The sequence below is a fragment of the Schistocerca serialis genome, chromosome 6 (genome assembly GCF_023864345.2).
Source record: "Schistocerca serialis cubense isolate TAMUIC-IGC-003099 chromosome 6, iqSchSeri2.2, whole genome shotgun sequence".
Lineage (NCBI taxonomy): Eukaryota > Metazoa > Arthropoda > Insecta > Orthoptera > Acrididae > Schistocerca > Schistocerca serialis.
Genome location: NC_064643.1, coordinates 25,294,480 through 25,322,231, shown reverse-complemented (window position 1 = coordinate 25,322,231; position 27,752 = coordinate 25,294,480). Strand labels below are relative to the sequence as shown.

The 27,752-nt window shown below is 38.7% G+C and overlaps 1 protein-coding gene across 1 annotated transcript in view; it reads left to right on the top strand.

Moving 5' to 3' along the window:
• The window catches only part of LOC126484078 (uncharacterized), a 183,239-nt gene extending 155,871 nt beyond the window's left edge, over positions 1-27,368 (top strand). Inside the window, exons 7-8 of the mRNA XM_050107450.1 lie at positions 14,953-15,177; positions 26,308-27,368. The gene's annotated coding sequence lies outside the window, so the exon portion shown is untranslated. The remainder of the gene's footprint in view (positions 1-14,952; positions 15,178-26,307) is intronic.
• The last annotated feature ends 384 nt before the right edge of the window (positions 27,369-27,752 follow it).

The window sequence follows — 27,752 nt, the reverse complement described above, 5'->3', positions numbered from 1 at the left end:
TAAGAATATATAAGACATCACATAAGTTATTATCTCAGGCATACCAATCTTTCAATAAATAGTATTCTTTCCACTACTTTCATTCTGTATTCCATGAGTACATGTGATATAGCGTTCAAATCTAGTTTCTCCCCGCTCAACATATTCTCAATTACTCATAACATTCTCACCTATCCATTATTCATTCTTCACAAAATAACATATATTTATTCCTCAGCATTATATATATATATATTTATTCCTCTTATTCATCATCATTTCCTTTTTTTACTTCAACAACAATAATAATAATAATAATAATAATAATACCCTTTTCTCATCTTATATTCCATTTACCTCTCTCCATATTACTATTTATCCTCTTACTAAACTAAAATTACATTCACTCATCTCATTCAGTCACTCACATCACTCATATCAACATTACTATTATCACATGCCTCCTAAAGAAAATAATTCTGTTCAGTTCTCTGCCTCCTCTAATGTGTATATGCCTCCTCTAATGTGTATATGCCTCAATAGCAACTCCTCTTATAACCAAATATCTTATTAGCTATTGGATGGTTCACATTGCTTTCTAGACTTACCTGCATTCATTAGATTGTAAGTATCTGTATAACTTAAATGTAGGCTCATCATAACTGTATATCATATTAATTATCTTCTTCTCATTAGCTAACATTTTACTGTATGTATTTTTTCAAATGTCTGTGTGGATGTAGACCTCTGGGTTTATGTGTTAATGGATATTCTAATGAATAACAGCCAGGGTGTGGAATATTTGCAATTCGGTATGGTCCAGAGTATAAGATCTGCCATTTCCTGTTTAAATGTTTCAGTTTTGTGGGTTTAGGATGTGTTCTTAGTAAAACTAACTGATCAACTTGAAATGTTTGTGCTTTCCTGACACCTCTGTCATATTTCTGCTTTCTTTCCTTAGCTTTGTCACATAATGTTGTGTAAGCTTGTCTTACCTTTTCTTCTAAACTAACATGATTTGTTGTTGCTGTAAATTTAGGTAGAGGGTCTGCCCATTAATTTCTTTCTGTTTTATCCATAATTAATTCAGTTGGTGTGTATCCAGTAGAAATGTGAGTTAAATTGTTCACTATTTGTTCAAATGGTGCTAGGTATTCTACACATTTTGTGTGCTTCTCTGGTGTCCGTGTTCTCATAAACTGTCCAAATTCTCAAAATGTTCTTTCTACTGGGTTTCCTGCTGCGTGAAATCTTGAAATTAAAATATGTTTAACATTCTGTTCTTCAATAAAAGTCTTCCATTTTAAACTGGTAAAATATGCTGCTTTATCCGTGATCATAACTTCAGGTTTTCCTATTCTTACAAAATAATCTGTTAATAGACGTCTGGTAATAGCAGTGGTAGAAACTGAACATAAAGCATATAATTTTAAATACTTTGTGAAAACATCTAACACAGCAAGGATGTATTTTATTCCTCCACGTGCATGTGGATAGGGTCCTGCAATATCTCAAAGAATTAGCTGTAATGGCCTCTTAGGTATGATTTGGGTGCAATTCTTTCATGCTTGTGTGATTAGAATATTTGGCTTTCTGACATATGATGCATTTCCTAATATTACTCAATACTCTTCGCCTTAAATTTGGAAAATAGCAATATTGTATAATTTTATCTGTACATTTCGTTACACCATAGTGTCCCCAAGTTCTGTGTGTAAATAAAATAAAATCATCAACATGAGCTTCAGGTAAGCAAACACACCAATGCTGTGATTCAGGGTTTCGTCGGTGAAGTAATACTTCTTTGTGTAATGTGTAATATTTTTCAAGATGTGGGTCTGTTCCTGCACGTAATTTATTCTTTATCTGGATCCACCTGGTATCATTGTCCTGCAATATGGCTAACTTCCTGCACATGTTTTTGTAGTAAGGTGCAAATGTGCCATCATACATGAGTAAAATTTTGAAATCTGATGTTTGTTCTGTCACATCTGAAAATTCTTTTAGGCCTTGTGGTAAACAAGATAGAGCATCGGCTATATTGTTGGATTCTCCTTTTATATATATAATATCAAAATCATATTCTTGTAGTGATGCACACCAGCGTGCAAGACGTGAATGTAATAACTTGCATGATAGCAGGAAAGAAAGAGCTTGATGATCAGTATAAAGCTTAGTACGTTTTCCCCATAGAAAGTAGCGAAACTTGCGAAATGCCCATACTATGGCAAGTGTTTTGCGCTCAGTCACTGAATATGACTTTTCGCATTCAGTGAGCGTGGGGCTAGCAAAACTTATAGGTTTGATGACTGTTTGTTCATCTTCTACATGAATTTGGAATAAAAATGCTCCGAGCCCATAGGAACTTGCATCTGTTACTAGGCAAAAGTCTGACATCATGTCAGGATGACATAACAATGGTGCATTAACTAAAGCATTCTTAATCGCTTCAAAATCTGTCTGACAGAACTCTGTCCATTTCCAAATATTATTTCTTTTGAGTAAAGATAGAAGATGTGGACTGTTAAGAAGGTGGTAGGGTACAAATTTCCTGAAGAATGAAGATGGACCAAGAAAGGCTTTGAGTTGTTTACGATTCTGTGGGGATGGAAAATTCTTTATTGCATCAATTTTTCTTGAGTCTGGATAAATGCCTTCAGTTGATATGATGTGACCAAGGAATTTGATTTCTCTCCTCCCTAATTTCGTCTTTGATAAATTGATAGTGACACCTGCGTCAGAAAATTTAGTCAGAAGTTGCTTCAAAAGATTTACATGTTCTTCCCAAGTAGTGGTGGCAATGACAATGTCGTCAACATAAACTGTGATTTGCGATAACTATTGTGGTCCAAGAACAGCATCTAAGGCTTCAATAAATACTCCAGCACTCACTCGTAGACCAAAAGGTAGAACACAAAATTGATAACTACGTCCCTCATTTACGACTGCTTTTATGGAGGTTCACCTGCCAAAATGATGAGCGGAGGTCGATATTGGTTAAATACTGTACATTATGAAATTTTAAAAGTTGTTCTTCCAAATTTATAGTTCGTGTGTTGATTGGGATTATAACTTTGTTAATTTCTCGTGTGTCCAGCACTAACCTTACACTACCATCCTCTTTATTAACTGCTAGTATCGGATTGCAATATGGTGAATGTGACCTTTCAATGATACCCCAAGCTTGCATTTTTTCAATCTTTTTCAAAACTGCGGGTTTCTTTGACCAAGGAATATTATAATATGTTCTACAGTATGTTTTGTGTGGTTTAACATCCATCTCATAAGTATAGCCTCTAATAATTCCAGGTTTCTCCACAAATACCTCAGCAAATTGCTGCAAAACTTCAAGTAATTCAAGTTGTTGTTCCTTCGTAAGATATTCAGATTCTGTGCATTTCTCATATAAATCATTAGGTTTAATTCCCTGAGATACAGCTTCATTAAAAGTTAAATCACATATGTTTGTTGCTGTTGGATACATAAAATGTAACTGTTCAAATTTACCTTGTTTACTGCTTAAGTTTTTACCCTATGTTAACTCTATTGTCAGTTGTTGTTGGTTTACGGTTAAATGACATTTCCCTTTTCCTAAATCTATGATTGCTTGATATTCATTCAAAAAGTCAATTCCTAATATGCAGTGCATAACTAATTTGTCTACTTCCAGAAAACTGTAATTGAGTGGTATATATGAAAATGTGAAGTTAATTAGCACTTGAAATTTCACATTCTTTGATTTGTTACCGGTGGCACTTATAATGTGACAATTCTGTACTGGCAATGTTTGTATGTTTATTATTTGTTTGAGTTCATTATATAAGGACATTGAAATAACACTTGCTGCTGCTCCTGTATCTAACATTACTTCCACTTCATAACTACCAATCATAACTCGTGTTATAGCCTGAATAATCTTCTTCGTCTTACTGGTACTATTAAAATCTACATCCTGATATAATTCTTTTTCTATTTTCTTACTGTCCTCATATCGGAGAAAACAAATCGTCGGTTCCGTTGCGCTCTGCTCCCTATCGACCGTAACTCGAGCGCTTAGCTCGGTCGTCGTCCGTTTTCCGGGAAATTCGGTTGTTGTTGCGGGTTGGGTTCATTGCCCAACTCAATAATATTTACATTTCTGTCACGCGTCACCCAAGTATCAGCTGTTTGGTTGTTGACATTACCTCGCGTCGCATTGGGAGTTTCGTTAGGTAGGAATTGAGGGTTGCTGTATTGCATGTGTCGTGGCGGTGGTCCATTGTGATTTCCCCATACATTATTTCGCCCATGACTGTAACTGGTATTGTCATTACTGTTATTCCTGCAATACATGTTTGGATGTTGTTTCTCTGAAAATATCCTGGATGGTACCTGTTATCCTCTCTTCTTTGATCTCTATGATTTTGGTTCCTTCTTCTGTTGTTGTTGTTTTGAATATAACTGTTATTGTTCTGATTGTAATTACTGTTCGGATAACCATTATAGTAATAATTACTGTTTCCTTGCCAATGCTGCGAGTTGCTTCTCCTAATATTGAATGGATTTGTCCTAGTGTAGTGCGAATTGTTTCTTTGAGTGTTTTGTTGTGGTGTCAGAGGCGGATTCCAATAGCCTCTGTCATTTCTGTTGTGCGTACGCGAATTGCTTGGATGGATCGGATACAATTGATTGAAATTCCTGATCTCATCTCTGCAAACAACATCTATCTCATCAACATAACTAAAAAAATTCTTTATGTTGTCCTCGGACACTCCTATTAATTTATCACGGTAAGGAAATGGTAAGTGGCTTTTAAGTGTTCTAATTATATCTGGTAAATCTGCTGGTTTTGTCCAATATAATGTTTTGTCTAGGTAGCGTTCGAAGTATTGACGTAAAGTCTCTTTCTTCGGGTTGTAAATTTCTGGATTGTATACTTCTCGTTTTAAACTTTGCTGTTCTGTGATCGACCAGAATTCCTCAAGAAATGCTTGTTCAAACTGTTCAAATGTTTAACATCGTCTTTTCATTGCTGCTCCCCACTTAGCTGCTCTTCCACGTAACAAATTTGTAACATATCGAATTTTATTGGCTTCTAACCAATGTCTCAGGAAAATACCATCAAAAGAGCGGATGAAAACAATCGGATGCACTTTGTCTTTCTCATCACATGAAAATGTCTGAAAGTATCCATGTCGTACTAATGTTTCATCAGCTACTCCCGATGGTATTATGGGTCCTGCATTTTGTGTCAACCTGTGCATAGTATGTGGTGATGTCTGATAGTAATTTTGATCTTGTGGTAGCATTGAAAATGGTTCATTGGGATTTGTATCACTCATTGGTAATTCTATTTTCGGCTGTGTGCTGGGTCTAGCATTATTATGATTCTCATTTATGTTTTGGTTGCCTGTTATGGGTTTTGGTATCACTGACGAACTTGGTATTACATTTTCTTTAAGTTTACGTACCTCTTTCTGAATATTATCTGTTTCTCCCTTTACTTGTTCCTTTGTCTTATCTAAAATGATCTGTGTCATTGTCTCACACTTCTCATCTAAATAATCATCACATAATTTGCATTCATGTACAAGTTTCTCTGCTAGAGTTGTGCCATTCTTTAAAGATGCTACATCTGCTCTGTCTTCAAGTTCTTCTAAATTTTCCTGTAAGGATTTCTGCTCCAATGTTACATCATTTAATCTGTCTGAAAGGTCTGTAATCGTCAGGTCTAAGTGTTCTTGGTTTGTTTTTACGGAATTGTGTGACTGTCGTAATTCGTCAACTTGGGTACTGGTTTTCTGTTGTTCAAAAACTACTGTTAACAATTTCTCATTACATCATTGTAAGTCTGTTTTTGTCTCGTCACTGAATTCCACAAATACCTTTTATTGTCTCGTAACCTTGTCTGATAAGTCAGTAAATTTCCTTTCAAGACTACTGCTGGTTTCTGTCAAGTCAGCAATTTGTCTCGATTGTTTTTCAGAATTTTGTTTTATGTCCCGTGTCAGTTCATCGAATTTAGTGTCAAATTTCCCAATGTCACGTTTTAAATTGTCGTCTAAAGCATCAAATCTTTTGTCTAAAGTGTCAGTTTTCTGTTTTGGTCACCAAGTAACTTCAGAATCTGGTTGAGCATGTCAGAGTCCTGTGTCTTAGTTTCGTCATTTTTTCGTGACTGATTGATGTCTGGTTCTGAAGTTGACATTGTGAATGTCATGTTTTGTCGCGTAGTACTCACTCTCCATTCGCCTGTATATCTTTAAATATAGGGGTTGTTGTCTTAATCGAACCGGTAAAATTATGTCTTGAACATCCTCACGATTATGTTCAATTTTCATTTGACTGTCGGACATGTTTTGCAATGTGTCACTTTCACTAAGCTCGTCCGCGGGAACAATTTCTACGCGTCTAGCGTCCATCTTGCGATTTTCGTAATTAATTGCAAATAAAATTTTCCAGTGGCAAAAAAAAAAAAATTTTAAATATGATATGTTGAAATCTGAAATTTCTCTTATGGAAATGGATATTTCTATATGATTTCTAATTAGAAATTAAATTATTAAACTGGTACTGAAATTTCCATCTCACAAATAAATGACTGTGAATATGCTCTTCACTTATCCTTTGCAATAATAGTAGTAAATCAATTTTAACTACAATTTGAAAAAATAATTTCGAAATAAATGGATCGGAATAAAGGGAGTACAGATGGCTGCTTGAAACTGGAAAAAATGTAAATTTCTGTACTCACCAATTTTTTTTTTTCTTCACTCTTATGATGCAAATGTAGCGTCAAATATACAGTTTTCAATCCAAAATTTTTCTTTCGCGTCCGTGCAAATTATTTTATGGAACGTTACCCTTTTCCTTTCTTTTTTTTTTTTTTTTTACCAAATTAATTTCCTCAGCATCAAAATGAAAATTAACACAAATTAATAACAGGGAAACCAATATTGTTGTAAATTTCATGCATGTAACATTACAATTGAAATGAACGGGACTTAGTCCAAATTCATTTTCTGATGCTATTAAGTGGTTAAAATTAGATAAAATGTCCAAAATTTATAATAACTGCACTTGTATCAAATGTGAAGATAGCAAGTCCTGTCACCAAGACGCCAATTGTAGTGTACCCTTCTCCTCGGGGTTCTGCCGTGAAAAATAGAAAATCTGATTGGGTTTGGAATTTTGGTGGTTTCAGTTACGGATAGGGCGGACTTCGTATTATTGATTGAGATCGTGCTGTAATTTGACCGTGCATAGCAGACCGGGTCGGCAACACTACAAAAAGCGACTGTACGGAAATAGCATCAGAAACTAATTGAAATTTACCTTATAATCTTGTTAGACACGCAGTATTAATTACAATGTAGTCTTCATGGCTGTCCTCCTAATTTCTCTTGTAGGACGACCCGTCTTTCACTTTTCTCCGTCTGTTGAAAACTTCTTCAAGTTGCCACTGTCATGATCAGTTTACAAATTTGATGATAACTCCCTCGAATCACTATTGAAACAACCTCGCTTTGTAATGTAATTTTAATTTTAATTTCCACCCAAAAGCACATTCAACACATCGCTGAAAAATACACGTCCTTCGTATCAAGACAAGAGAGAGAGTCCTCAATTAGTTCTTAAAAACAAAAACCTACGCAAAACTATAAAGACGGACAAAATTATTTATAAAAATCGGTCGCTGGCGCAGCTCTCTTCTGCGTGCGCGATCGTAAATTATATCTTTGTATTGGCGGAGGCGCGGAAGTCAAAGTACCATTACACTATGTCTGCAATGATAATGTCCGAGAGGACAGATTTATCGCTTCCTCAGCCTCGCAGGGTCGTAGAGCCACATCACGTCTGCCGAGTCGGTTTACGGGTCATTTGCAGCAGGACGAGTACACGACGTGGATAGTGGGACAATGTAGGGGGCACAAGATCACGTCTGTTAATTTCTTACTTTTCTGATCTGTGACATGACTTTTGAGGTCTCTGGAATGTCACGACACGGCAATTGTCGTCGCGGCTTCCCTTGACGTGGACGCTGTGAGAGATGTGTCGGTAGCAGTGTGTCTGACAAGGACAGTGGTCACAGGAGTGAAACCGCATCATTTTTCCATAAAAGTCCCCATTCTGAGCACACTTGAAGATACACGCACCAACATGTGGAGGTCGAGAGGAGGAAGAAGCATTGCAAGATAACATTTGTGGTACTCGTTCAAGCCTGACACCTGGCGCAATAGTACGAGGTGGCCTCAAGTACATAACAAGATTACGTCTGTTAATTTCTTACTTTTCTGACCTGTGACATGACTTTTGAGGTCTCTGGAACATCTTCTGACAACATAATGCGCAAACCGAATCACCTCAATCCAGAGGGCGGTCAGCTGTTGCCGTGGCCAGTGAGTTCTCCGCACCTCTAGTCTGTTTCATAAATTTGGCCACAGGCCGCTGAGAGAATATTGTGCCACCACTGTGACTGATGACCTCTGGCACAGAGTATATGTAAGAATAAAATATAAGAATTAATATAAGGACTGATATAAGAACGAAATATAAGAATGTGGGCATTTAAAAGGATTGTAACGCCTGAAAATATTGTACACACATATACTATATAATAAATGCATGACACTTATTGTGAAACACAGTCATAATTTTACAATTAGTATAATGCCCTTGTATACTTAACTTGATAAGAAACATCATGTAGTAATCTTCTATGGACATGGGTAGATAAATGTAAAATAAATAAAATAAATAAATAAAAGCAGTAATTGGGTTTTGAACGTGGGGCACAAAACTGAGAGGCTGCATCACTAGCCATTGTGACACCATTTCACCTGAGATTACTGTGCTCTAAAAGACACACACGTAAAGTAGCTAAAAAACTTTGACTGTTGTTTTCCCGAATAAGCTTAGACATGTGTTAGCTTATTTTGACTCCTCTTGCACTGTGCAAAGTTTAAGTTACAGCACTCGGCATTTTCTCCTCATTGAGCCAGCTCGATGTATGGCCAGGTCAGAGTCTGATGCTACCTGAGGTGGCGCCTCCCTACTAAATGTATTCCCTCAAATCACCTAAAATATAATAGTGTATGTTCTTACTATACTGCAGACCCACAATAAGAAAAGTGGTATTTGTTTTCATTCCTGATGTTGCAGTTTTAATGGCCAGATTCCTGATGTTGCAGTTTTAATGGAAAGCAGTGTAATTTCCCAGACGAGTGAAGATACAAAGTGAGAAGCTCGTCTTACTTTCACATTTCTTACAATAATCAAACTATTCGAGCAAATCAGATCTCTGTAAAGTCATTTCTACATCTGCAATCTGCAAGACACCTTATAGTTTGCAGTGGAAGGTACCTCCGCTACCACTGTCACTGCAGAAGAAGTTATCAAAAAGTTTCTGTTCGAGGGCACTGTTGTAGTGTATATGCGACACAGCACATGTCCGACGGTGATATATGAGCTCTGATGTGTAGGGACAGCTTAGTGAGGCATTCGTGTCTTCCTGACACGTGTGCGGAAAAAGTGTGCCGTGGCAATATTAGTACCAAATGTGTCCAAACTGGACCAATGTGCTGCTGTTCTTTTCTCAGCTGCTGAAGGACAAACACCAGTCAGAGAACAGAGAATGTGTTTCGGGCAGCACATCTGTTGAAAACCACAGTTCAGGAATCGTACACCAACTTCCGTGCCTGTGACAGTTTGACACGAGACGCCAGCTGATCTAGGAGGTTGGCTTCACCCATTAGAGATAAATGGGAGACACTCGAGCACCTGCCCTTCAGTCCCAATTTCTCCCTGTTCGATTATCCTGCCGGCGGTACCTTAAAAAAGTCCCCGAAGGGTCGACAATTCCTGCCGGACGAAGGTGTGCGGCAGGCAGTTACGGACTTCTCTGCGAGCAGGACACGGTGTTCTTCCGAGCAGGTGCCTTCGACTTGGTGTGTAGGTGGGAGGATTGCCTCAGTGCTCACAGCCATTTTGCGCGATTGCAATCCCAGACTGTACGGCCTTCGAATGGGAACTTTTTGATTGCCCTTTATAATTAATGTTTGTCAGAATGTCTATACACAAATAGTACCAAGGAATACATTTCACTGTGAGTACTTCACTTACAAAAAAGGAAAAATCGATAATTTGTCCTTGTACTCCTCCACGTAGTAGGTGAATATGGATTGGGGCTAAGAAATGGAAGAGGAAGCCACCTGGTAGAATTTTTCACAGAGCATAACTTAATCATAGCTAACACTTGGTTCAAGAATCATGAAAGAAGGTTGTATACATGGAAGAACCCTGGAGATACTAAAAGGTTTCAGATAGATTATATAAAGGTAAGACACAATTTAAAACCTGGTTCCTAAATCTCAAAGACATTTCCAGGGGCAGATGTGGACTCTGAGCACAATCTATTGGTTATGAACTGTAGATTAAAACTGAAGAAACTGCAAAAAAGATGGGAATTTAAGGAGATGGGACCTGGATAAACTGAAAGAACCGGAGGTTGTACAGAGTTTCAGGGAGAGCATAAGGGAACAATTGACAGGAATGGGGGAAAGAAATACAGTAGAAGAAGAATGGGTAGCTTTGAGAGATGACATAGAGAAGGCAGCAGGGGATCAAGTAGGTGAAAAGCCGAGGGCTAGTAGAAATCCTTGGATAACAGAAGAAATATTGAATTTAATTGATGACAGGAGAAAATATAAAAACGCAGTAAGTGAAGCAGGCAAAAAGGAATACAAACGTCTCAAAAATGAGATCGACAGGAAGTGCAAAATGGCTAAGCAGGGATGGCTAGAGGACAAATGTAAGGATGTAGAGGCTTGTCTCACGAAGGGTAAGATAGATACTGCCTACAGGAAAATTAAAGATACCTTTGGAGAAAAGAGAACGACTTGTATGAATATCGAGAGCTCAGATGGAAACCCAGTTCTAAGCAAAGAAGGGAAAGCAGGAAGGTGGAAGGAGTATATAGAGGGTCTATACAGGGGCGATGTTCGTGAGGACAATATTATGGAAATGGAAGAGGATGTTGATGAAGATGAAATGGGAGATACGATACTGCACGAAGTGTTTGACAGAGCACTGAAAGACCTGAGTCGAAACAAGGCCCCGGGAGTAGACAACATTCTATTAGTGGATGCATATTCAATAAAGTGAGGAAACGTCAAATTTCACCTGTAAAAGGTACAGGAAATTTAAATAACAGTGCTGCAGACGCTATTCCAAAGGGTGTAGTACAATTTTCGACAGAGTCATCGAGTTCATCGAGGATGATGATGCTGTGCCAAAGATGAGTTTCCCAGTGGATTTAGAAATACTTGCCTATATGATTGTTTCACGTGCATATGGTAACTGTGGGCACTGTACAGTGACAGTGACCGTATTAGCATTTTAAGTAATTGATAATAATAAAGTGTAAAGTTTGTAAGTACGCTGTTCAGTTCAAGACTTCTGCTCTCCACGGGAAGATGTATGAGGTGAATACAAGATTGAGTTGTGGCATGAGATGCTTAGGTGTAGGCAGAGAAGGCACAAATCTGTTTTGTGGCTTGATGAACTTGCCTGCCGGCCGGTGTGGCCGAGCAGTTCTAGGCGCTTCAGTCGGGAACCGCGCAACTGCTACGGTCGCAGGTTCGAATCCTGCCTCGGGCATGGATGTGTGTGATGTCCTTAGGTTAGTTAGGCTTAAGTAGTTCTAAGTTCTAGGCGACTGATGACCTCAGCTGTTAAGTCCCATAGTGCTCAGAGCCATTTGAACCATTTTTGAACTTGCCTGCACTAGTATCTAGGATCAGTGATTACAACAGAACACTTTTCAGTACTCTTGGAGTTGAGTGCAAGGATATGAAAGCAGCTATTGAGGAAGCTGTAGACATTAACAATGAAGGGGAAAAAGACATTGTGAGTCTCTTGTGACGAAACCTGGATGAAAAGGGGCAATACACTACATCGTGGTGTAACATGTCATTAGTGTAGATACAGGGAAAATCTTAGTCTTCCAAGTAATGAGCAAGTATTGCTCTCAGTGTGACACAAGAAAGAACAATGATGGCAGTGAAGAAGAAAGGTGGCAGCAGGAGCACAAGAAAGTATGCAGCAAGAAACTTGGGGCTAAGTGGTGGAATGGAAGCAGCGGGGACAAAACTAATATTCCAGAGGTCAGTTGAAAAATATGGTGTTAGTTATGTGAAGTTTCTAGGTAATGGACCTTCCAGTGCTTTTAAGACTGTTTGAGAGAGCAATTGTTATGGCTCACAAAAACTAAATTTGAAAACCTGGACTGTGTGTGGCATATTCAAAAGTGAATGGGGGGTAGACTACTCTAATTGAAGAAAGAAATGAAAGGCAAGAAATTAGAAGGAAGTTCACACTTACAAAAAACCCATCGGGGGTAACTTCGTAGTGTGGAAACAATGTGCAAGTCGTGTGGGCAAATTCTTTCATAGACTTTCCACAGATGGTGATCCTCAACATTCCCTTTGTGACATATAGTGATGCAAATATCTTCAGGCAGAAGCCAGTGGAAAGCCATACACTAACAAACATCGTTTGCCACTTGCTGTTTTAGATGCTATAAAACTAACTTTCAGGTATCTAGCCAATCCTGAACTGCTGAAAAAATGTGTACACGGGAAAACACAGAATGTAAATGAGAACTAGAATCACCTTGTTTGGATGCGTTGTCCAAAAACACTATTTGTATCCTCAATTGTTGTGAACATCCCTTCATGTGACGTCTGTCTAGCATTCGATAGTAGAAATGCAGGTAAGGTTAAGCGCATGCAGAGACCGGCCTTCCATCCAGGTGCATTCACACTCGAGACGCACACAAGCATTGATGAAGCATTACTGGAGAAAGCTCAGGCAGCAGAAAGAAAAATGCAAAATTTGAAGTATCAACAATGTAGAAAAAGACAGATTGCGATTCGCCTTAAAGAAGACACGACACGTAAGTTGCAGACAGGCCCACCCAACCGCCCCCCCCCCTCCCCCCCCTCCCACACACACACACACACACACACACACACACACACACAGCGAGATGCTGCAGTCGGCAGTCATGTGTGCATGAGACGTGCCTGCTACTCCAGGAAGACGAGGAAGAAAAAAAAGATTCAGGACATGGGCATCATTAGTCACTAGATGTACACCAATATTGTCAAAAATTTAAATAAAAAGTTTAAATGTCAATTGCCATAAACTGACTTTTCTTAGCTATAATGTACCTTTTTCTCAGGAACTGTAAAAGCTAACATTCTGATATTTGCTGTAGTTCTTAAGATTACTGAATAATCCTGCTCAGCAGTTTTCCATTATATTTTCTCTGAGAAAAGTTCTCCTTTAAAATTTGAGAAATATAGAGCAGTCCCTGGTAACACAAAACTGAAAAATTAATTTCAAAGCAACTACGACCTTAAACAAAAATCGGTTCCACACACTTATGTAGATGTAAACTGTGAAATTCCACTTTTATTGCTCGAGTAGTTTACGAGAAAAGGTTATAGAAATAATGGTTCAAAATGGTTCAAATAGCTCTGAGCACTATGGGACTTAACATCTGAGGTCATCAGTCCCCTAGAAATTAGAACTACTTAAACCTAACTAACCTAAGCACATCACACACATCCATGCCCGAGGCAGGATTCGAACCTGCGACCATAGCAGTCACGCGGTTCCGGACTGAAGCGCCTAGAACCGTATGGCCACTGCGGCCGGCTAAACAGTGGTAATTGAAAAATAAAATCCTTATAAGATGTTTGTCATCATGCATTGTCAACCAAAAACTGCACAGAATATCAAGCATTATGTTGTACATAATAGCCTCAAGTTTAGTATTTTAGCTGTCATATTGTTGGAGATACATATGTGAAAGTACAAGAACACATTTTGCCCTATGCCTGTCCTTAGAGAGTATCATTTTCTTATTAGTACTCTCCACATTCAGGAAGACCTTCAGGGTTTGATGATGATCATTCAGATGCTTGAATCCACAATGATCCAGGTTGGTGTTCTTGAGGACTGCCAAATGTGATGAACTATGATCATTTCACCATCATATGATATTTGCATGCAGGGGGGAAGGTTCAAAAATTGGCTGCATGGATACCACATGGTCCAAGCCAAAATCACAAAAATCAGTGGGTAGCCATATGTGCGTCTCTGCTTATTTATCGTCCACTGGCTCGTGAACAACACTGACCATTCCTATCCTGTATCGTGACTAGTGGTGAGAAAAGGTTCCTTTATGATAACGTAAGGAAAAGAAATGAGGCTGAGCCCAAATTAAGCAGCAACTCCCTGCGTAAAGACCTGTGCACATCCACAAAAAATAATTTTATGCATCTGGTGGAACGGCAACGGAGGGGTGTACTTCCCCGAGGTGTAACAGTCACTGCTGACGATAACTGTCAAAAACTGACACATCTTGCAGATGTAATCTGAGAACAGTGACCAGGAAGATGGGGTCAAGTGATGCTGCTCCACAATAATGCATGCCTGCATTCTGCTAGACTGACAGGAATTGGATTGGGAAGTCACACCACACCCATCTGATCTTGCACCCTCAGTTTTCACCTTTTCTACTCTCTATCAAACAACTTTAAAGGAAATTCATTTCTGGATGAAAATGTGCTTCAAACATGGCTCAACAAGTTCTTTGCCTCAAAACCAAATGATTTCTACTGCTGCAGAACTGAAATGTTACCCCAGACGTTGTAAATAGTGATGGAGAACATATTATTGACGACTAAAGACTGTTATGTGTGTCTTTTGTGTTTATTAAACTTATGGAAAAATGCTACGAACTTATGCACTAAACCGATACATTGTATTGGAGTTTAATTGCTTTTACTTTAAGATATTCATAATTTTTTGATTTCCATCAAAGATTCTCTGTTTTGCTGGCAACAACTGGAAGTAAAATCCATTACAATTTTCTCTACCAGCTTGTCCCCAAATAAACGACAGCACAATCGTGGTTTGTTTCAGATTGGACGTGACAGATTGCAGAACACTCGGCGGGGCCCTGTTCTCCTACCTCGTCGGGCTGCCGCGACTTCACACGCTTCGAATGGAAAATATGGCTTTTGCGAGGCTGCAACCGGGTGTGAGCAGCATCCTCGAATTGTCAGGTGTGCGCTGCCTGACATTCGATTATTCCGTTGTCGCTGGAGTTCCGTTTGAAAAGTTTCCAGAAAAGCTCGTCAATCTCAGGTAACAAAAGATCTACACCTGTTAGATTACCCTGCAATTCACACTGTGTGTTTGGCAATGGGTTCCTAAATATAGAGCATACCAAGAAGTGGTACAGAATGGGACAGTGCTTTAATGCCACTGCTTATCAGTATGACATCCTGAAGACACATTCCAGTTGGAAACTGCTGTCTTCCAGCCACATATTTGAGCCATCATATCCCTGTACAGTTTTTACCCACCGTACTTCCCTCCAATAACAAACTGACAATTTGTTTGTGTCCCAGGTTGGGACCTACTGACAAATCCTTTCTTTTAATCAAGTTGTGCCATAAATATTTTTCTTCCCCAGTTTCTGTCTACTTTCTCCTTGGGTATTCGATTTACCCATCTAATCTACAGCATTCTTTTGCACCATCTTATTCCAAAAACTTCTATTCTTTTCTTATCTGAACTGTTTATTTTACATGTTTCACATTTATATGAGGCTTTACTCCAGCCAGAAAAGACTTCCTGTGCTCTTTTTCAGAAGTGATTTTCTTCATATTTTCACTTGCTGCTTCACGTCTTCTCTACTTTAACCAGCATCATTTATTTTGCTGCTCAAATAGCAAAACTCATTCACTCATTTAGTATCTCATTTCTGAATCTGATTCTCTCAGTACTGCCTGATTTAATTTGACTACATGCCATTACCCTCATTTTACTTTTGTTGATGTTCATCTTATAATCTCTTTCCAAGACAGTAGCCATCCTGTTAAACTGCTTTTCCGAGTCATATGGTCCCTCTGACAGGATTATAATGTCAGCAGCAAACCTTTTCTCTGTCAGAATTAAAATGTCGCCAACAAACTTCAAACAGAAAACAACACAACTAAGAAATTAACAGGAAAGCTACACCTTAATAACATCATATTCGTATAAATGATTGACAGGTAGATAATAAAATGAAATTAAATTAAAGCATCGTCAGTAGAGCTCATAAAGGGAGCAGCACAGTACTGATCAATGAAGAGCAATATATAGAAAAAAAATCAAAGATTTCATCTGTGGTGTCACCGCCAGACACCACACTTGCTAGGTGGTAGCTTAAATCGGTCGCGGTCCATTTAGTACAAGTCGGACCCGCGTGTCGCCACTGTGTGATCACAGACCTAGCGCCACCACAAGGCAGGTCTCGAGATACGATATAGCACTCGCCCCAGTTGTACGGACGACATTGCTAGCGACAATACGGATGAAGCCTTCCTCTCATTTGCCGAGAGCCAGTTAGAATAGCCTTCTGCTGAGTCCATGGCTACGACCTAGCAAGGCGCCATTAGCCTTACCTAGTTTGAGAGTTATCGTATAAATGTCTCAAGAAGAACGCTGTATTCATTAAAGAATAAAAGTTAAGTATAAAGCAGCTACGTACTTTTCTTGCTACCATTCAATAGTTATCCTGTTCCAGACTTGACGCCGGTCGGCGTGTGTGTACGCGTGCCTTTCTTTCGGCTCCCTTCCCAGTGTGGCGTAGCAAGCTTGTTACGCCACATCATCATCTCCTTGAACAATATCAGAAAACTGAAATCCAATCCAGCAGCACATTTCCTGACACACATAACAAACAATTTCAAAGACATCAAACACATACTCACAGGTAAACAAAAACAACACATCACACAATAGAACCCAAAATCTCCAACACTGAGGCTGACCTGAGGTTCACAAACCCCTTATTCCAGTGAGGGCCATTATCAACTTGATGAATGCACTACCTACCATGTGGCAAAACACATGAAAAAATTGTAACACAGCAATATGAAATGAAGAGCAGCAGAACAGTGAAACACACAACTGAGTGCATAACACAAATAAAAGACTTACACATATCACAAACAGCACCTCTCATAATTTTCAACAAAGAGAATATGTACAACTTGATACCCAGTGCAGACACAATAAAACTAATTGAAGAAAATCTACTGACATTTAACAAACTACCGGCAGAAATGAAAAGACCAAAACCCTTCAAGCAATCACATCCAAAAATTACTTCCAGTTTGAAAAGGAATTTTACTTACAAAAAGATGGCCTTCCAGTGTGATCGTCAGTATCAGAAACATTGGCAAACATATTTATCAGCCACATAGAAAACACATTCTTTGATAAAAACATCATAAGGAAATGACACATAATTGTTTACTGGTACAGGTGGCAGGGGTAAAATACAGGGAACGAAAGGCTATTTACAATTTGTACAGAAACCAGATGGCAGTTATAAGAGTCGAGGGACATGAAAGGGAAGCAGTAGTTGGGAAGGGATTGAGACAGGGTTGTAGCCTCTCCCCGATGTTGTTCAATCTGTATATTGAGCAAGCAGTGAAGGAAACAAAAGAAAAATTCGGAGTAGGTATTAAAATTCACGGAGAAGAAATAAAAACTTTGCTGTCTCTGATAGAATTACAATGACATCGGCAAACCTCAAAGGACTTGGAAGAGCAGTTGAACGGAATGGACAGTGCCTTGAAAGGAGGATATAAGATGAACATCAACAAAAGCAAAACGAGGATAATGGAATGTAGTTGAATTAAGTCGGGTTATGTTGAAGGAATTAGATTAGGAAGTGAGACACTTAAAGTAGTAAATGAGTTTTGCTATTTGAGGGGCAAAATAACTACATTTTATATCTTCTCTACTTCGACCATCAGCAGACTGGCAATGGCAAGGAAAGCATTTCTGAAGAAGAGAAATTCGTTAACATCAAGTATTGGTTTAAGTGTCAGGAAGTCGTTTATAAATAGTTTGTACAAGAAGAGAATAGAAGCTTTCGAAATGTGGTGCTACAGAAGAATGCTGAAGATTAGATCGGTAGATCACATAACTAATGATGAAGTATTGAACAGAATTAAGGAGAAGAGGAGTTTGTGGCACAACTTGACCAGAAGAAGGGATCGGTTAGTAGGACATGTTCTGAGGCATCAAGGGATCACAAATTTAGCATTGGAGGGCAGCGTGGAGGGTAAAAATCGTAGAGGGAGACCAAGAGATGAACACACTTAGCAGATTCAGAAGGATGTAGGTTGCAGTAGGTACTGGGAGATGAAGAAGCTTGCACAGGATAGAGTAGCATGGAGAGCTGCATCAAACCAGTGTCTGGACTGAAGACCACAACAACAGCAACAAATCTGTGGATGTCATAATCTGTAGGGTGAATGAACCAACAGAGTAAATAGATAAACTTCATACAGACATAAACAGCATGAAAATAAATAAATAAATAAATAAATTCAATTCACCATGGAAAAAGAAACACAAAATCAAATACATTTCGTGGATATAACAATAAAGAGAGACAGCAGTAGGCAAACATTTGACATATTCAGAAAGCGAAGAGCCACAGATACAATTACACATGCTTCAACCAACTATCAGTAAAATAAAAAATTATCAGCCCTATGACATATACCACTCAGCCAAGAAAACCATGAAAAAGAATTACAACCATACAACTAATTGCCAAACAATGTTTATAAAATCCATATAGTGCAAAAGACTCAACCCCAAAATCAAAATATAACTAAAGAAAAATGAAAACAAGCAGAGAACACAAACACTTAAAAATGCCATAGACACTACAACACACAAAGAAACACAAACTAACAGACATAACTAACAGAAAGAAATGGCGCAATTTAATATACACACAGAATAACAAATACACTAGAGAAACAGGGATTACACATTGCTTATGGAATGAGATACCCATTCCTGTCACATTTACAAACAACAACAGACAAACCAGATATATACCAAGGAGTGTACCACCGAGACTGTATGCTCTTCCTAAAGTGCATAAAGAAGGTCTGCCTTTACGGCCTATAGTCAGTAATATTGACGCACCCACATATGATTTAGCCAAACATCTAGCTTCTTTGTTGAGACCATTTGTTGGCAAATGTTCACACCATATACGGAACTCTGCTGATTTTATTAATAGACTGGGGGCTCTCCACTTAAGGCGGGGTAGGACGTCAGACTTGGAGCAGGAGAGGCACCACAGGACATTTTATTTTCTGCTGTCTATACTTTTACAAATAAAGTCATAAAACTTTGTCAGCATGACCAGGAAGGATTCAGTATTCACAATCATAGCAGTGGAAGTGCAAAAATATAACAAAATGATTTTTTTTTTTAGGTATGAAATTTCATCATTTTTTCGCTTACTGTTGGCTGCATTTGTTGCTGTAGGTACATTTTTCTTCACAAGTAAGAGAGATTCTTTGATGAATTTTGCACAGCATACAAACCATACTTACAGGTGTATGAAACTCTAGAATTTTCCAAATCTATTAAAAGCTGTGGTAAAAATTGAGATAATTAACTACAAAATCTAATTTTTTTTCTAAACATAAAGTATAAAACATAACAGCTCATTCATTTTTTCAAAAATTAAATAGATTCTAGAGTTTCAGACAGCTGTAAGTACGGTTTGTATGCTGTGCAAAATTCATCGAACAGTCTCTCTTACTTATGAAGAAAAGTGTACCTATAGCAACAAATGCAGCCAATAGTAAGTGGAAAAATGATGAAATTTCACATGTAAAAAAAATTATTTTGTCATGTTTTTTAACTTCCGCTGCTACGAGTGTGAATCCTGAATCCTTCCTGGTCGTGCTGACAAAGTTTTATGAATTTACTTGTAAAAGTATAGACAGTGGAAATTAAAATGTCCTGTGGTGCCTCTCCTGCTCAAAGTCGGCTCGTTTGACGTCCTACCCCCTTTAAGTAGTTCAGATCTTCTAGTGAGTTTTGATGTAATTTCCCTTTTCACAAAAGTACCTCTTGCAGATTCCTTGATTCTAATTGGTCAACAGTTTGAATCAGACATTATGTTGAAACAAAGCAGTACTCTTTCCTCAACTTATTTTATGTTTAACCAGGAATATTATGAACAGTCTGACGGTGTCACCATGGGCAGCCCTCTGTCTCCTCTGGTGGCTAACCTCCTTATGGAGGATTTTGAGGAGAGAGCACTTGAATCAGCGGTCTGTAAATGAACTGTTTTTTGGAGCTATGTCGATGACACTTTCATAGTGTGGCCCCACAGAGAAGAAAAGTTAATGGAGTTTTTTCATCATCTTAACTCCATCCATGAGAATATTCGATTTACTATGGAACTAGAGAAAGATGGCTGCCTTCCATTCCTGGATGTTTTGGTTAAACAGAAGAGCGACGGCACTGTGGGACATTCTGTCTATCGGAAGCCCACTCACACTGATTTGTATTTGCATTTATCAAGTTGCCATCACCCATCCCAGACTGTGAGTGTACTTAAAACCCTTGTACACAGGGCACACACGGTGTCGGATGCAGAGAATTTGCCTATGGAACTGGCACATTTGAGGATGGTGTTCAGAGACAATGGGTGCTTGACCCGGCAAATTAACAGGGCGTTCTCAACTAGAGCCAGGAACCGGGAAGTGGATAAAGAGGAGAACGTCCCAGCCAAGTCCCTAGCTTTTCTTCCCTTTGTCGGAAATATCTCCTTCAAGATAGCAAGGATTCTTAATCATTTTCATGTGAAAGTGGTTTTTTGTCCGCCTTCTACGATTTCGGATTTGCTGGGATGGATGGATGAAGGATGATTTGTCACTGCGGAAGGCGGGAATTTACATAATACCATGTTAATGTGGTATGGCCTAAATAGGACAGACAATGCGTACAGTGGAAGAGTGTTGTACAGAACAACAACGATGCACTCACCTACTGCAAGCCAGTAAGTCCGCAGTTGCGGAACATTGTATTTCTAATGGACATTCAATGGAGTACTACAAAACTTCGATTTTGGCCACTGCAAAAACTTTTTGGACTCCATTATCAAAGAATCAGTGGAAATACGCATTGCGGGAAATCTAATGAACCGTGACAGTGGTTACCAATTGAATAATGCATGGAATCCCATTGTCTCCGAAATTTGCTCGAGACGAAGACCCCAGAAGAGTTCGATAGCTGCGGCCAGTGACAATACCCACGGCAGCTGAGTATTGCAATTCCACCAGCAAGGGCGCTGCCACTGGGAGGTGTGGCCCTATCTGTCTCTGCGACTGCAACGCATGCGCAGCATTACTATCAGTGCACTATATAAGATGGAGTTGAGAACGTCTTTGTCAGTCCTCGTTCGGCTCACCTGAAGATGGTTGGCAGTTGTACAGTCGAAATATCGTGCAGTGAAGTTTATGACGACTGGCTGCAAGCCCGAAATCTTTTTGAACACAGGAATATACTAGTTAGAATGCCAAGAACATGAACCAGTATATCTGGTGATGACAGGTGGGAATTTCAAAACAAGGTGGCGGTGGTGGTTGTTGGGATGTTTAAGGGGGACTAAACAGCTAAGGTCATCAGTCCCCCTCAAAACAAGGTATAAAGAACTTGTAAGAAGTTGGAAATATAAGAATAGCAATTCTACCTCTGCTGGATACCTGATAAAACAAGGGCATGAACTATCCAACATGGAACAGGACATGAAAATTATTAAGGTGAACAACTACAACAAAAAAACTCCAGACATTACAGGGAAACTTTCATATACAAAGAGTCCTTGCAATGAATAAGGAAGTACTTAATGAGAAAATCAATAAAAGCAGTTACTCACAGATCAGTCATTAAAACAATAACAGAGATGTGGAACATCTCTCTCTCTCTCTCTCTCTCTCTCTCTCACACACACACACACACACACACACACACACACACACAACAAATGAAAAATATCAAGCCATACACACAACATAAACAAAAGACGAAAGATAAGCACACAGCGACAATTGGCATTACCCGTGGTAAACACCACATGGTGAACACATAGTGAAAGTGCAAGTGAGTTGTTGCAATAAAGGTGGGTGAAAAAATAACAGAAATCCGCCATCTGGATTATGGGGAACAAGCGAACACATCTCCAGGACCACACATATGAACTAGCATCAATGGAAATCATAAGTAACACCAAATGATAATTTAACCTCATGAAACTAGTGCTATAAATGTTGTTTCTAATCGGAAAAACAAGAGAAAAACATAAGAAAACATAACATAGTAACATATTTGGACTACTACCTAATGCATTTTTATCATAGATATAAAAACAAATATGTATTTCAGGCCACTAAAGATGCTTCATAAATGAAAGAAGTGAAACGCATATGGCAAAAAACAAACTGCCTTTCATTTAGTTGCAAAGACAAAACGTACCTCCAAGAAAAAATATTTCTTATCGCTGAACTTCAAAACCCTTTCCAAATTTTTTGTCCATATCTGTCACAGCTTCCCAACATTTCCACTGAATAATATTATGATAGCTGCAACCGTGTTTCACTCCCTTCTCAGCTGCTACCACCTTCATTTTATCTGCATCTTTTTCCACTCACATGAAGCATATGATACCACCTGGTGTCACTGTAACTCGATCCCATGGCTCTGATTTCAAGCTTCGGGAATCTGTGAGTCCAGTGGCTACACATACTCCTTTTTTTTTTTCTTTTATGATGTCTTGAGGCCTTCAGCTGCCATTCTCTTTATTTCCTGTACGATTGTACAATTTCGGCCTTAGGCCATTTTCAAGTATTTTTATGCATGATTTTTTAGTAGCAGATTATGTCATTCACATCGTTGTTCCTGTGACATCATGTTATGCTCATAAAATAAATCCAATGTGTTCATGCTATTTTAGGAGCATGTTACTTTTGAGCAGTTACATTACATAACATTTTTATTGGTCCTTTTGATCATTTGTTGTACAAGGTATACTGTACAATATTGGACAGATCATTGTGATTTACAATACATGTTTTTAAATCATATAACAGTATTTAAATTGTTTTAGCCTTCATATTATTACAACTGAAGGTTCAGCTTCCATACATTATATTTAACGCAAATAATTATCTTTTTTCTTTTTAGGTATTTGGCAATAAATTTTTATGTTTCAAGATATTCATTTATACTATAATAACATTTTTGCAATAGATATTATGGACAGCAGTTTTAAATCTTGAAATGTCTTTTATTGTTTTAATGTTTGTAGGTAGCTTATTGTATAGTCTTGTTTCCTTTTGCAACTACTTGAAAGTAACACACTCCTAAAATAGTGTGAACACTTCGGATTTATTTTATGAACGTAACGTAATGTCATAGAAGCAATGACTCATATGACATAATCTGCTACTAAAAAATCATCCATTAAATACTTGAAAACGGCTGCTGGTAAACCTTTTGGGATGTGAGGTCGTGGTCTGAGAAACTCTTCTGTTCCTGACGTTTTGTCCAGGACTGTGCTGGACATCTTCAGAGGCAGTCCTCTGCCGAGTCTTGCCGACTGACTGGTCGGACGTCCGAGAGCGACATATATACTGTAGGAAAGGGGGCGTGGTCGAAGTAACACGTGATTAGCAGAGATAATCCTTGTCAAAGATAAAACTTAACTATCGATTGTCATCTTGTCAAAGATAAAGTTGTCTAGCGATTCTGCAGAGCTACTGTCCATATGTCACTAAGTTTCATGCCTCCTCTTCTCTGTTAAAATCATCCTGATGCTTATAAATTTCAATGGCTTCTCTACATAACTGTGGATAATAATTTGACGTTGTAAATAAAATTTCTGTTTCAGAAAACTTCACTTCGTGGTTTCCTGACTGAAGAGCATGCTCTGCCGATAGGAAAAATAGAGAAATCAGCTATAGCAGAGACTTTTGTGCTCTTTTAGCCATGTATTTACACTCCTCTTGGTAGTTCCAATATAAACTTTACCACATGTACACAGAATTTTGTATACACCACATGTCAACACAGGAGGGTGTTTATCCTTCGCAGATTGCAGCACTTGACTTATTTTCTTTGTTGGTGTAAAGACCGGTCTGATGTCATGTTTCTGTAAAATCTTACCAATCTGATCTGTTACTTTTTTAATAATACCTGATAATGGCCTAAAGCCAAAATTGTACAATCGTACAGGAAATAAAAAGAATGACAGCCAAAGGCTACAAGAAATCTTTCAAAAAATTGCACTGAAAATTATAGACTCCTTATATGATGACTTTTGCTTGTGGTACGGCTATGAGTCCGTGGCCTTAGCTGAACGTCAACTTCAAGGTGTCGTACAGAGAGCCCATTCTTGGGACCTGTAGCACGGCTCCCAGTTTTCCTCCAATAAAGCACATATCATACATTTTTGTTGCCACAACACGGTCTGTGCAAATCGAAAGCTCTACTTAGAAATCCAGTGCCGTGAGATACATTGACCTTCTTCTGGGCTCCTATTATAATAGACACTGTTACACCATACCTGTCAGCTTAAAACAAGTTGGATGCAGAATCTCAATGCTCTCCACTTTCTTACGTCTTTTTCCACTTTTGTGTGTGGTTCGTACTGCACAGCTTGTAACGGTCGTCATCACTCGGGTACTCTTTCCAGATGGTCCTTCCATTTAATTCTAAATTCATATATCTTATCATTTTTTTTATTCAACTTTGAACTGTTTTTGTAATATGCATTTTTATTTTGTCTATTTTTGCGTATCCTTTCACCATTCATAGGAATCTCATTTCCAGCACTTGAATCTTATTTTTTAGTGCATAATGATTGGTATATACGTTCATAGTGTTTTTCCATAAGTTTAATAAACACAATAGATACTCATAACAGAGACTTTAGTCATCAGTAATATATTCTCCTTCACTGTTTACAACAGTCTGCCAATGCCGGTGTAAATTTTTGATTCTACGACTAGAAATCGTTCTTTCGAGACGAAGAACTCGTCGAGCCACTTTCGGAGCACATTTTCATGTCGAATTGAATTTCCTTGAAGGTTGTTTGATGAAAAGCAGAAGGATGAAAATTTTAGGGTACAAGATCAGGTGAATAAGGTGGGTGTGGAATGACTTCCCTACCCAACTCCTATGTAGTGCTTTTTGTCAGTGATGCAAAATGCAGTCTAGCATTATCGTGGAGTAGCATCGCTTCACGCGGTCTTCCTGGTCGTTGTTCTCAGACTGTGTCTGTGAGATGTCTCAGCTCGTAACAATAAATATCAGCAGTGACGGTTACACCCAAGGGAAGCAATTCGAGGCACGCCCCACCATCACTGTTCCATCAGATGCATTACGTTATCTTTTGTGAATACGTGCAAGTCTTTGTACGGACAGTTGCTAATTTGTTTGGGCCTTAACCATTCCTTTCTTTTCCTAATGTTAGCATAAAGACACCATTTCTCGTCACCCGTAAGGATCGGTCGGAGGTGTTCACGAGTCAGTTCACGACGAGCGAGAATAGGTGCAAGTACGGCCACCTGTTCATTTTTATGATTTCGGTTTAGAGTGTGCGGTACCCATTTGCCCAATTTTTGAACCTTCCCCATTGCGTGCAAATGTTGCACAATGGTGGAACGATCACAGTTCATCACATTTGCCAGTTCTCAAGCACACTGACACGGACGAGTGTGGATTAATGCATTTAAACTATCTTCGTCAAGCCCCGAAGGTCTTCCCGATTTCAGGCAGTCACTAATGTCGAAACAATACTTCTTAAAATGAAAAACAATTTTCTTGTTACGCTCTGTCCATTGGCATTATCCCGATGTTTCTGGCCACCTCCACTGCTGTCCGAAAAGTTCAGATTTCTCCACTCTGCCCTCAGTTTTCTACTCTACTCACTATCTCAAAATGACAAAATGGCAATATGTGAATGCAAGTAGCAACAGCAAACTACAAAGAAAAACTGATAATCGCTAAATAAACCCGTAGCGACTGGATTACCGATAAGCAAAACAAAAACGCTATGAAGTTGTTCGCCAAACTAATGTTACACTTGTATTTCCTGCAGCCATTTACCCCCTTGCCTCGTTCAGCCCCTCTCGCTCTGGAACTGCTCCTTCCCTGTGCGGACTGCCACTCTCCTCTTGTTACCTACCCCCCCGCCCCCTGCACCCTTTCCTACCTCGTATCCCAGTATGTCACTTCCTTTTAGATTCTTTTCTCATTGTTTTCTCTGAGATAAATATGAGCCTCCATGTATATAATTAAATTTTCTGTTGTTCAAACATGCACAATATAGAGGTAACTCCATTGGATGGCCACGTTGTCACAGTAAAAGCAGTGTTTTCATTCTTATCACAGGGAGCTGGGAGTCAAAGAGTGTCAAGGTGACCCGAAGGCCGTAGAAGGGCTGGCCAAGCAGATGCCCGGTCTTAAAATCCACTGCGTCATTCGACCTTTGTAACCGGCTTTCTACGTGTCTGATAACGAGAGTGGTGCAGAACTTGAAGAGGAGGAGAATGTGTTGCTTCGCAGTGCAGAGGAAGCAGTGGATGACTGGAGAGTTGCAGTGATAGTTAAAGAGTGATAACGATGTCTAGGATTAAAGCAGTATATCTGTTCTCTCTCTAGAGAATATATAAAACTGATATGATATTTATAGGGAACTAATTTTAAATACTGATTGCATCTCAGCTGGAATATTGTAACTGGGCCAAAATTTAATACTTCTCAACTTTTGTTACTAGACTGTGTGTCGTAGTGGACTGCTGCAGGCTGTCAGGTCGAATATATTTATTTTGGGTGTAACGTCACATTAACATTGGTGGAAACTGTTTTGAAACAGGGTAATTACAAGTAATTGTGGAAGTGTGTAGAAAGAACATAAATTATTTACAGTAATATTAGGAAAAGGATAGTGTGCAACTCAGTGGGTCATCTTTACACTGATTAGCAGACAAGTACAACGAATAGACTGTTATACATTCTAACTTCTGGCCGTGTTCGCTCGTGCGAACGTACGCGTATTTTCTTTGCCGAAGGAGGCTCTGACAGAAAGCGGTAATGTGTAACAGTCTTTTAGTTGTGCCTGACTGCCAATCCTTTTCTTAAAATTGTTGATATTCCAGCCTGAAGTTTCCATTGTTTAACCATCTGCAATAGTGTTTGAATTCTGGCTTTAACGATCCGCAATGACGCTCGGTTTCTCGTCGTAATGACAGTGGATTTGAAACAACTTTTTCTTTACGAGATAAAGTGGCAAGACTGATGAGGTAGCCATTCTTAAATATCACTGGCTGGACTAGCATGTATTATTGTGTACAGTAATTAATTTAAAATAGTTACGAAATATTTGTTATCTGTTTATCCAAAAAAATTTTTCTTGCTTATTTATTCACTTTTTATTTGTATTATGTGCAAGTTTCATCAAAATAAATGTTCTCTTTGTGGTAATCTGAAGTTAGAAACTTTTGTCAGTTTTTATGAACTAGTGAAACAATAATAAATTAGCACCAGATACCCTATTATTTTAAGTGTCAATTATACAGGTATTTATCAGGTTACTACTAATTAACATTTTTAAACTTGGCGATACCACGTTCCATTCAGAGCAACGTACCCCTTGAGTTATAAGATGTGATCGACTGTGCTTAATTTATGTCTCTGTACATCTGTGTCATCAGAAAATCTTCTTTAAAGTAATGAGTTCATAGTTCATGTCCGAGAGAGGGGGGGGGGGGGGGTGGGGGGAGGGGGGGGGGGGGGAAGGAAAGAAAGAAATACCCAGAAGGGGAGGAGGAAAAGAA